This window comes from Python bivittatus, unplaced genomic scaffold (assembly GCF_059951505.1).
Source record: "Python bivittatus isolate LINGU-HERP-01145 unplaced genomic scaffold, Pbiv_v1 ctg000480_np1212, whole genome shotgun sequence".
Lineage (NCBI taxonomy): Eukaryota > Metazoa > Chordata > Lepidosauria > Squamata > Pythonidae > Python > Python bivittatus.
In genome coordinates this window covers 50,751,939-50,763,817 of record NW_028277075.1, presented here as the reverse complement: position 1 = coordinate 50,763,817, position 11,879 = coordinate 50,751,939, and the positions used below count along the sequence as shown (strand labels likewise).

Below are 11,879 nucleotides of genomic sequence, written 5' to 3'. Positions count from 1 at the left end.
CCTACTCGCGCTTTCGCGGCGGGCTTTCCTTCCAGACCCATCTGCTTAGGGGCAGATTCTGCTCCCCTCTTTCTGGGAAACACCAAGCCTGATCTCCTACTTTCCTCAACCCAACTCGCCCCTACGGGACAGCTTCTTCCCGAGCGCGCCGGGTCGGGAGAAGGAGCAAAGGAAGAGCTCGGAAGTTGAGGGCAAGGGGCGAGCTGCTTCGGCCGCGTTCCCGCCCCAGCCCCAGCCCCAGCCCCCACTTCCGACCCCAAAGACCAGCGGTGGGGAGGATAAGCCCAGGGGCTTCGCCCTCCCCGCCCCCTGGGGAAGAAACGCAGGCTGGCTCGCTCGCTCGCTCCGCTTCCCCGCCTCTTACCTTCACAGATCGGGCAGCGCTGGATTCCCCGCCGCCACCGCCGCCGCCTCAGCCCTCGGCATGTCCGGAGAGCTTCTACAAGGAGGCGCCTCCCAGGCCCGACTCAACCCCGGGCTGCTGTTGCTTCTGCTGCTGCTGCTGCCGCCGCCGCCGCCTCCTCAGCCGCTGCCATCTTGTCCTGGCGGCTGCGAGGAAAGCGCCCCACCTCAGCCCGCTGAGCTCCCCGGGCCTCTGCCTCATCTTCCCGGGGAGGGATCCAGCCTGCCGCCGCCGCCGCCACTTCCTCTGCTGCCACCGCCCACTCCGGCGGCTGTTCTGCTCCCGCTTCTTTGGCGGCGGGGCCTGCGGGAAAGAGCGCAGCTGCTTCCTCCGTCGTAGCCCTGAGCCGCCCACTCCGCTCCCGGGGCTGTGAAGCCGAGGCAGCCTCCTCAACGCCGCTCCGACATGTCTCAGTTCCGTTTCCAGCCTGCGGGGATCTCCTGGCGAGCGCAGGCGACCCGCCCTTTTCCGCAGCTGTAGCGCCCCCGGCTGGTTGCTGGCCGCCTCGTCGCTGGATTTCGCCATCCCAAACCCGCCTCCTTCCCTGGGCGAGCATCTTTTGCCCTCGCTTGTACGACTCTGGCAGAACACCCCAATAAGCTGGTGGCACCGAATGTCGGGGGGGGGGGGGAAGGGAAGAAAGAAACTGCCCTTCCTTTCAGAGCATCGAGACCGACCTTCATGCGGGACAAGCAAAGGGCCCTGCTGCCCTTAAGGGGATTTAGGATTGCAGCCAAAAACCAAGTCAACATAATGGCCACACTCTGGATTTGCAAATGGATCTCTGAAAGAGCCCCAAAGCTGTTTTCACTTCCATCTGCTTGTAATAAGTAGCTTGTTTTTCATGTGGAACATTTTTAATAATTAAATGTTAATAAGCCATTGGTTTTGCAACTAGAACTTCCTCTCCTTTGCACACAGTATCAACATGAAAATGAAGCCTTTGTCTCCCTATTTCAGGCCATGATGACCAACTGACTAAAAGTGCTGGATAACAAGGATATGTCCAAAAACATGTACAATGATGACCCCCGTTCTTTTCATAGGCTGTATGTGCACAATACATCAAACTATAAAACTAAGCCCAAAGGCATGTGGGTACTACCATGTACAACACCCATCGGCTACTTACTGGTGCTGCAATTTTGCTGGGCTTTGCTTCTCAGAGACCATCAATAAATTAGATGTTTACTTCTTAAATGCTACCATTAATAAGCATTATCCAGGAGAAATCACCCATTGGGCAGGAACAAAAAGAGGCATGATTTTAAATCTACCACTTCCATTTCTCCAGACAGTCACCATCAACAGTTATCTGTATAATGATCACTTGGTCCTAGTTTTGAACCAGAAACGCATCTCCCTATTGTTAATTCCTCATAGGCCTGCATTACATGCAGATGTATCTTTATGAAGTATAGATGTAAAAGATGGCCAACGAGATGCAGATTTAAGGACCTCTTGCCAAAGTTGGTTGAAGAGGGTAGCTATGAAGGACTCAGATTCTTAAGATGTTCCTTCCTTATCATAAATAATGGGAAAAAAATGTTCATAGATTATGAGAATTTAATCCAAATGTGACACTTAAGAGTATCCTATAGTCCTTCCCTAAAAGCAGCTTTTTAATTGTACTCACTCTGAACTTTGGTTTGATGATGAATCCATACAAGCTAGGAGGGTTGTTACATACCATAGATACAAATAAATCCCCTACCCACCTCCTATTTGACAATAAATCTCTAGAAAAAAAATTAAGCCCCTCCTAACAAGAAAAAACAGAGACCCTGCCAAAGAAGCTTGGCAGCAATTGAAAATATAAGGAAAAGCAAAGCACTTAGCTATTTTCTGGAGATCAGTTGCACCCACCCTGAATACTGAGCTGGCCAGTAATGAATGACACTTCCCATCAGCCTCTTAGGAGGCCTATTTGCATGAACTATATATGGGTGAGTGGATGAAGGCATGGGCAATTTGCCCACATGGCCACCTGCCTCAGTTTTGGAAGCAGCCAAATTAATCAATCATCTGAAACTGGGGGAGGTCCCAAGAGGGCATGGCATACTTCTTTAGCTATTTAAAAATCATGCCACTTGGTGGGCTCAAGTACTAACTCACTATTCACTTACATTGACGAGTCAACTGAAATCCCTAAAGATTGCTTTTAGGCCATTATTATTTTCATCTACAAGTATCATAAGAAATATCTCCCAGTAAATGATCAACTCCTAAGCTTTCTAATTATAATTGACAACATCTATGCCAAAAAATATACTGGAAATTGCAAAATTGGCTGGTAACAAATAACATTTTAGCAGATAAACAGGCTGACTTCTGATCAGGACATTCCACAACAGGCCAGGGCTTGGTTTTCTATTTCCTGATGGAAGTATGTGCCTAATCCCAAAATGGTTGTATTTGCAGTGCCATTCCTGGGAAATACTATGGCAGAAGTTAGAGTTCTCCTTGATCAATTGATGCTTGCTCACTTTCACAATTTTTATGTAAATGCCAGTCTGAAAATGGGATATAATCCAGCAGGAAAACTGTTTATTTACTTTATTCAATTTTGCCACCACCTGACTCCAACTCTGGGTGGTTCACAATATAAAAAACAAGGTAGAAAGAACAATAAAATAAATGAATAAGATGGAAAATCCAGTCAACTAACACCAAAACATTATCAAACACATGCCAAATAGCTATTCTAACAGCTATTTCTAGGCTACATCCTTGCTCCTCTCCTATTTAATTTTGATATTAATTATACAGTGGATGATTTAAATAAAAAGGAACATTATCTCCCAAATTAGTAAATACCCATATAGCAATTTTGCTATACTCCAGTAGTATAGTGATTCAGCAGGATTAAAAAGAGCATTCAGTGCAACAGGACTTTTTAGTGAAGGTTCTTTGCGAGACATTAACTTTTTAAGAACCATAAACTTTGCAACCCACCCACCCCCCAAAAAACCTCAAGAAATGTTCTTAGAATATCAAAAGGCAAGCCATCCAGTCTAAATTCATAAGGTAATTGTTTGAGGCAGTCTGATGTGTCCTAAGCATGGCACTCTGCACTGAAGTTATCGTAAACAAAGTGGAGACTAGGGCCTGGATTTTATCTTTTACTATTGATTAAAATAAACTTCCAGTCACAAGATTTGGCCACTCAGTTGAACAATTGGACAATCTTCCTGAGTAAAGAGCACAGAAATTAAACTGTTACAGTATGGGTTCTCCCCTCCATCACTGCTAGCTTTGAGCTACCAGAGCAGAGTTTAGATGAAGGATGATAGACATGGACCATCAAACTGAATACAGCAGCATCTTTACTCGTTTCACTAGGGACATTAACAAATGCCTTAAAACCAGGTACTCTACTTAGATCAACTTACAATCTCTAAATTCCACAAGCCTTTACACTCTCGTTTTGATGTTTCACTCTTAGCCATCCTAGAAGAGAGTCTTAGAAACTAAAACTCTGCCCTCTATAGAGGTGAAGTAATGGAAACTTTGGTCCATGTCCTCATTTATGGCCTTTTATAGAGATACCTGAGATAAACTAATAGAGCTTCAGCTTCAGATTTCCCTGGCCAGACTAACTCATTCTAGGTTCAACATTTTTTCTCTGATCAGAATTCAAGGTTATCTGCAAATGTAGCCACATTTCAAGTAGTGGCCCGAAGAATATGGCAGCAGTTAAGAGCCATCTCACCTAAGTTCCTTCTACTATAGGATAGTTCAAGCTTACAGTAGGGTGCAAAGTAGTCTTCTTAAATGTTAATGTATGGGTGGTCAGTTGTCTTTACACTACACTGAGCACCCACAATTACCACAGACTTCACCAATAAGAATCAAGACTGTAAATGCCAACATTCCAATCACTATATCAACCATTATATTACCAAATGAAAGATTCCACTTCATCCAGTTTGAGGATCCTTGTGCTATATAAAGGCACATGAATTCATGTATTACACATTCAGACTCTCTTTCAAGATTCTAGACTTAATAGGTGGATACCAATCAAAGTCACTTTATAGTCCTATACCTAACTACAAAACCTTTAAAAATTGAATTTGGACTGGTTCTGCTGAAGTCAGGTTAAGAAAATAAGAGCACGAAAAGAGTTTTCCTGGATCACAGTAAAAGCCTGTCTAGTCCAGTATTCTTTTCCATTGTGGCTAACACAGTATCCCACCATTAATGTTCACTAGCCATATGCGAGGATTATAATTTACAAAAGAATTCAGACACCCTTCTGTGGCAACTTCTTTGTCTTCTCTGCCTTCTCTGCCATTGCCTCTGCCCTATGGAATGCTCTCCCCCCAGAGGTGAGGCAGGCCCCTACTTTCGCAGCCTTCCGCAAAGGGGTGAAGCCCTGGCTCTGCCAACTCATGTGGGTCATGAGGAGAGGTAACCAACCCTGGGGGTGGTTAGCACCCTGAAGAGGCTCCCTTAGACTAATAACTTTTCATTTACCATCTATTCCTTAGAATACGTTATTTATTTAAGAACACTGTTTTATTGTATTTTAATTAGCATTTATTCTTGTTTTATTGTAAACCACCCAGAGTCACTCTTTGAGTGAGATGGGCACTGACTAAATTTGAAATATAAACAAACAAACAAACAGACTTAATGCGGACCTCAAGTCAGGGCTTCTTACTTTACCAAATGTGGAGCACGCAATCCACTTCTGTACTGAAATTCCTCTAAGCTATATTGTTCACGACAGTCATGCATGCATGCATATTGCCTCCCCCGCCGTGCTATTGTATAATAACCTGTGATGGGATTTTAGAGTAAACAGTTACTTCTCCCACTCTTTCAATGCATCCTTACAAATGAAGAGACTATAAGCTATATTAGCTATAATAATAACATCAAAAATAGGAACGTGATCTTATGTATATGATAAAGTCCTTCTTTCTGGAAGTATATGGGGACAATTTACTGATCATACTGTCTATTCCAGAATTGCAGGCTTGCTAAACTTTTTAGGGGACCCAAAAGGAGAAGGTATAAGACAGAGAAGACAGATCACGTTCAAGCATACCGGAAAGGATTTGGCCATCTGCACTTCTTTAAACTGCACAGTACTCCAGGAGCATGGATCCTATTTGGAGGGAACAGTCCATTAACTGCTGCTGAAACCAACGCATTAAATCAGCCTGCTTCTATTATCCATAACCATTTCTTAGGACTGCTACATCTTCTTAAAAAGCACGCATACATTTTTATTCAATGGACCTTAATCTTGCCAAGTTGTTGCCCAGAGAGAGAGAGAGAGATACCTTGGTAAACAAGTTAACCACTATAAAAAATTCACATCAACTTAGACAGTTTTGAAAAACAGCTTTAATCTGTAAAGATCCCTTTGTTGTTTACATTCAGTTAAAACTACATACGTAACCAGTTTTCTACATGATTATTATGCCTTACTTTCCAAAGAAAGCTAATGAGTAACCACGTTCATGTTTGTACATTTATAGGCTGGCAGGAAGCTTGGTAAATGTTCCCTAAGTCAGAAAATAGCTGCTGAGGTGTGTTTTTCATCCATTAGAACCGAAAATAAGCTGCTGGAAGCAATTTGTTTCTTTGTTTTTAAAACAAAAACAATGGAAAAATACAGCTTCGTAGTGTAACATTTACTGCTTCACAAAAAATTTCAAACTCCTTGAATTAACTTTTCAAAAACTGGTTTCTTTTCAGATATGAAAAACAAAGTGGTTGAGTTGACACTTCACCCCAGGGCTTATGCTGCTGGCCCTGTTACAGCCAGTCCACTGTTTGTAAGCCAGTCAGAGCTTAGACATACCATTGTTAATCACCCCCATTTTGAGAAGGTAAGACTGAAAATTCGATAATGAAATTAGGAAACATCACTCCCATTTAGGCTGTAATTCCTCCAGACTGAATGAAATTTGCAAACCCTACTTGCACATAATACTAAATCGTAATGGGTGGAATTCACGTTAAGCCAAACACAAAAATGTCACATTATAGCTTAGCATTCTATGTGAACCAGGTCACAAATTATTTGCATTGGGTAGTGACATATTTCCTTGAAATGTAACACTGTTGCTCCCCCCCCCCCGGGTTATAGTGTAATCCTGCATTTCACCAACACAGTATGCCTTCTACAGTTTCATAGAGTAACATTTACTGCTTCACAAGAAATTTCACCAGTTTTCTACATGATTTCTACATGACAGTTCTCAGATCACAGATCATTCCGATAGGATCATTCCTTTAAACTGCTGGTTATTTTTGCAATTGTAAAGTACAAAGAAAAATAAATTACTATGACTGTGAGAACTCTTTGGACATAAATCAAGGTGGTAAACATTTGCTCATCATTCTGCCACTGTGCTTTGTTTTTAAACACCTTTGGGATGTTCGCATACCTGGAAAAGCTACTGTTCTTTGTTGTTCCAATGGACTTTCTTAACACTCACATGCCAATGAATAAGAATATGGTAGGGTTCCTTAAAGACCTCCTGGCAAATAGAAGGGGTAGAAATGGCAGCAGTAACAGACTTCATTTACTTGGGCTCCAAGATCACCACAGACGGAGACTGCAGCCATGAAATTAAAAGACGCTTGCTCCTTGGGAGGAAAGCTATGGCAAACCTAGATAGCATATTAAAAAGCAGAGATGTCACCTTGCCGACAAAGATCCGCATAGTCAAAGCTATGGTTTTTCCAGTAGTAATGTATGGCTGTGAGAGCTGGACCATAAAGAAGGCTGAGCGCCGAAGAATTGATGCCTTTGAACTGTGGTGCTGGAGAAGACTCTTAAGAGTCCCCTGGACTGCTAGGAGGTCAAACCAGTCAATCTTAAAGGAAATCAACCCTGATTGCTCATTGGAAGGACTGATAATGAAGCTCAAGCTCAGATACTTTGGTCACCTAATGCGAAGAGAGGACTCTTTGGAAAAAACCCTGATGCTGGGAAAGATTGAAGGCAAAAGGAGAAGAGGACAGCAGAGGATGAGATGGTTAGATAGCATCACTGAAGCAATGAGCATGAAACTGAGCAAACTCAGGGAGGCAGTGAAGGACAGGAAGGCCTGGCGCAATATGGTTCATGGGGTCACGAAGAGTCGGACATGACTTAACGACTGAACAACAACAACCTTAAAGACCAGTATATAAAATTCAGACTGGAAGAGTCTTCAGCTCCTTTGGGGCCAGAATTCCTTGGGAAAGGAGTAAAAAATCTTCCCAGAACCAGGTATTATCCAGCAATTACTACATGACACGTTTAGCAGGATAGGAACAGAAACAGACAACTGTTCATATGCCAGAGATATAATGTATCAACCTGTTTTAATAGACATTACATTTAACAATGAATCATCAATGAAGCTAGAACTTACATAGGACTGGAATCCATTGTTGAAATACTATGCTGAAGAAATAGTGATGTAACCTGGAATAAGTTGAAGGGTGAGTTTGCCTCATAGAATGACTCTCATTATGCTTTAAATTGCTTTAAAATGTACCAAGTCACAAGAATAATTTTGGAATAAAAACAGAAATGCAAAGCCTGTTAAATAATATTGACTTATAATGCAAAGTGAATAATTATTACCAAAAATTGTATTACCCATACAATTTCAGTGGAGGTGACTCACCATCGCAGACCTTTAGAGAGTAACAAGCATTACTATGCTGAAGTCCTACTTCACTTAAAGAACTAGCATAACACAATTCATTAGCACAACCCAAATGTGCAATTTACAAATCTCTAGTACAGATGTGTCACTAATTTCAAAATGTCAGAATAAGTTATTAGTCCTTTCAGAAGAAGGCACTGGTAATCTGTGTGTGGTAAAACAGATTTAGAAGAGCGGTGAAGTGAAATAGGGTTGCTGTTGATTTTTACAGGGACAGTTCTTTAATCTTGACTCTGGCGTAATGGGGCCATAATTATAAAAGTAAATAAATTAATAGCCAACTGCAAAGGGGAAATAAGCGAAGCTTAAGCCTATCATTTCCCACTTAGACTCCCTCCGAAGTGCTAATTGTCGGTGTAGAAAGTATGACAGTCAAGATGGACAAGTGTGGAAACAGCAATTAATATGTGGAAATGAAAAAACGGCTTTTTGCTCTCCTTCTGTATTTTCCCCCTGAACCTTCTATAATAAGAACACAAGACACCTGATCTAACAGGCTGCTGCTCCTTGTTTTGCATTTTAATTTTTATCCTATCAAAATTCAGAATCTAACCATTTGTATCTAGTAATCTGATATGGCAAGAACAGATGGAAGATCCTTCTCAATGTAGAAAGTATCCCACATCTGTTCTCTCCTGACCTGCCCCCTTCCCTTCCCACCTGCTTATCTTTTTCAAGTCTCAGAGTATAGTTAGGAGTTTACTGAATGAAGAAAAGTGAAAAGATATCTGTTCCCTTCAGTATAAAGTTGATAGAATGTCTCACTGTGTTCAGTAGAGCATATTTCCAGATAAATACGTGCAGTCCTACATATGTTCTCCCATAAGTACATTTCAATAAATGTACTGGAGCTTACTTCCTAGTAAGTACATTTAGGACTCCACCCCTAATCCTCTCTGTACTGTATGTTACATGGATGAACCCAGGTTCATTTATGGTGAGCCATCAAGTCATCTTTAACTCCTAGCAACCACATAGATTTTCTCTACAATGATCTATCCCTAACCTGTTCTTTCAAGTCTTCCAATAGTGCACTATCCTGCTTCTTTAAAGTCCAACTTTTGCTTCCATAGAATGTCACAGGGAATACCATGGCTTGCATGATTCTGATCTTTATCAGTATAGACACATCACAGCATTTGAATATCTTTTCCAAGGCCTTCATGGCTAGTTTGCAGCATTTCTTGACTGTTTGTTCCTTTACTGTTGATGGTTGATCCTAAAAGGCAGAAGCTATCTGCCACTTTAGTATCTTCATTGTCAATTCTAAGGCTGGCTGTTCTACCTGTTGTCATTAGTTTGGTCTTCTTTATATTTAATTTTAGTCCCATTTTTCACTGCGCTCTTTGACTTTTAGTACTAAGGCTTGCAGATCCTTTACATTTTCAGCTCTCAATGCTGTGTTATTAGAATAGCATAGGTTATTGATGTTTCTTCCTCCAACTTTAAAACCACATTCATCTTCTTCCAATCCAGCTTCCCTTAATATATATTCCGCATATGGGTTGAAGAAATAAGGGGAAAGTATGCAGCCTTATCATATTCCTTTGCTTTAGGACCGTTTGTAAGTCCCCCTCGTTCAGCGCCGTCCTAACTTTGAATAGTGACTGAATGAGTTGTCGTAACCCGAGGACTACCTGTAACAAGTTTGGGATAATAAGCCTGTTCAAAACTACAGCTAATACAGCCCAATTATGCATGTCTATTCAGAAGTAAACATTGTTATTTTGAGACCATTATGGTCTCAAATAAGTATGCATAGCATGTCTTAATCATGTGTTTAGAAGCCAGGAAAATTACTTAGTAAATACTTCAAAGAACAACATTGCTATTTATAACATGATAAATTATCTCACTTGTAGTTTTTACTCTGAGTTAAATAATTTTTAAAGAAAATATGATGAGATAATCCCCATCTTATGAATTTGGTTACACCACTAGCAATTATGCCTGTATTCCAAAACTAGATTATTTAAATATTATTCCATGGGCAAACACTTGTTTTTTAACAAGATGGGTGGTGACAAATTTGATATATAAATAAAAATAAAATAAAACACAACTGTCCACAGAAATTGCATTAAATATTTTTACAAAATAAAGAACACCACCCCCACTCTTAATAGTGATCTCAGTAGAAAAAAATTACATCACAAAACTAATAGCAATACATCAGTAGAATAGTTCACAAGTGCTTTATAAATTGTATGCAGTCTTCTATTAAGTAATAGAGATTTTGATACATTAATTTAACTTTTTGTGTCGATTGCGTGTATATGTATATTGTTTTGGGTGCTGTCTAGTAGGATGCTTTTCAAAATAAAAAATAGATTCATGTAATTAATTGGAGATAGAGTTATTTTATTTATCCCTTTTAATACAGTAAATTATTGAAATATTTGTAATTTCATAAAATATATACATAATTGGCAACTCCAAGCAGTACAGTAATAGTCCCTATTGTAATTGTTATGCTTATTTTGGAAGAGTTGCACTGTTCAGAAATATTTTGTCATCTACCGAAAATCTGGCGCCAGATCAAATTGAGCACCAAACCAAACTGTCTAAATGCAAACCTTCACTTAATATCCAGACTTTTTTAAAAAAAAAGTTGGACTTTTAATACATCAGTTGGACTTTAAAAATAAATTAACAGCAAGTGAAATACAGCAGACTACAACAAATAAGAAGATGATTCAATACCATGGCAGGCATAAAAATAGCTTTTTTGACCCAGTTATTTATTCCTTAACAAGTGGCATTAGTTAGCCAACCTTGGCTGATTTGGAAAAATGAATCAGAGCCTGACTTAGTTAGCACTTGGATGGGAGACCACCAGGAAGTTGCATGGCTGTAGCATAGACTGGGAAGTTGAAAAAACAAAAGTAGCAGTGGCAAACCACTTCCATTTTGTTGCTAAAAATGCTATCTGGACACATCCATGTGGATACTAGAAGTCACACTTGTCTTGAGAGAAACTTACTTTTCTTCCTATTGAGAAATTCTCCTTTGATGCCAATAAAGTACTCCTTTCCCACACAAATAGTGACTTTAATATGGAAAGTTATTTTATCTTCGCTTGTTGCCATCCTAAAATTGTATCAGCTCTTGCCCTAGATGAAGCATTTAAACAAAAACAGCAGCATATTATATCTGTTCAAATGACATGCTAAATTTAAACATTTAGTTAATGTGTGTGGATTGATTAATTATGTGCCATTAAGCAGCGTCAACTGTTACTGACCACATAGATTTTCTCCATGACATTCAAGTCTCCGAATGGTGCACTCATCACTACCATAACTGAGTCCATCCACCTTGCTGCTGTCATCCTCTTCTTCTCTTTCCTTCCACCTTTCCCAGCATTAGAGCCTTTTCCAGAGAGCTGGGTCTTCACATAATGTGTCTGAAGTAGGATAATTTGAGCTTGGTAATTTGTGCCTTGAGTGAGAATTCTGGGTTGATTTGTTCAATGAGCCATTTGTTTGTTTTCTTGGCTAACCATAGTATTCTCAGGAGTCTTCTCTAACACCAAATAAATAGTCATTTGGTATATATACTCACATCATACATTGTACTTTCACCAAACTTTGAAGCTTACCTTCAAGAAACACCAAATTGTATCTCTCTTGATTTGAGAGATTACCATAAGCTAAAAAACTGGGTTAAAGAGTTTTGTGCAACTGAAGGCAATGTGATGGCCCATTGTTGTTGTTCTTCAGTCATTAAGTTGTGTTCAACTCTTCGTGACCCCATGAACCATATCACACCAGGCCTTCCTGTCTTTCACTGCC

At 40.3% G+C, this 11,879-nt stretch overlaps 1 protein-coding gene across 2 annotated transcripts in view; it reads right to left on the bottom strand.

Moving 5' to 3' along the window:
* Positions 1 to 11,879, bottom strand: part of HIPK3 (homeodomain interacting protein kinase 3) — an 88,577-nt gene that overhangs the window by 57,563 nt on the left and 19,135 nt on the right. The window contains exon 1 of one of the 2 annotated variants that reach the window (XM_088145873.1): positions 365 to 804. The exons of the other annotated variant lie outside the window; for it this stretch is intronic. The gene's annotated coding sequence lies outside the window, so the exon portion shown is untranslated. Of the gene's footprint in view, positions 1 to 364; positions 805 to 11,879 lie in introns of those variants that run through there. 2 annotated transcript variants of the gene reach the window in all.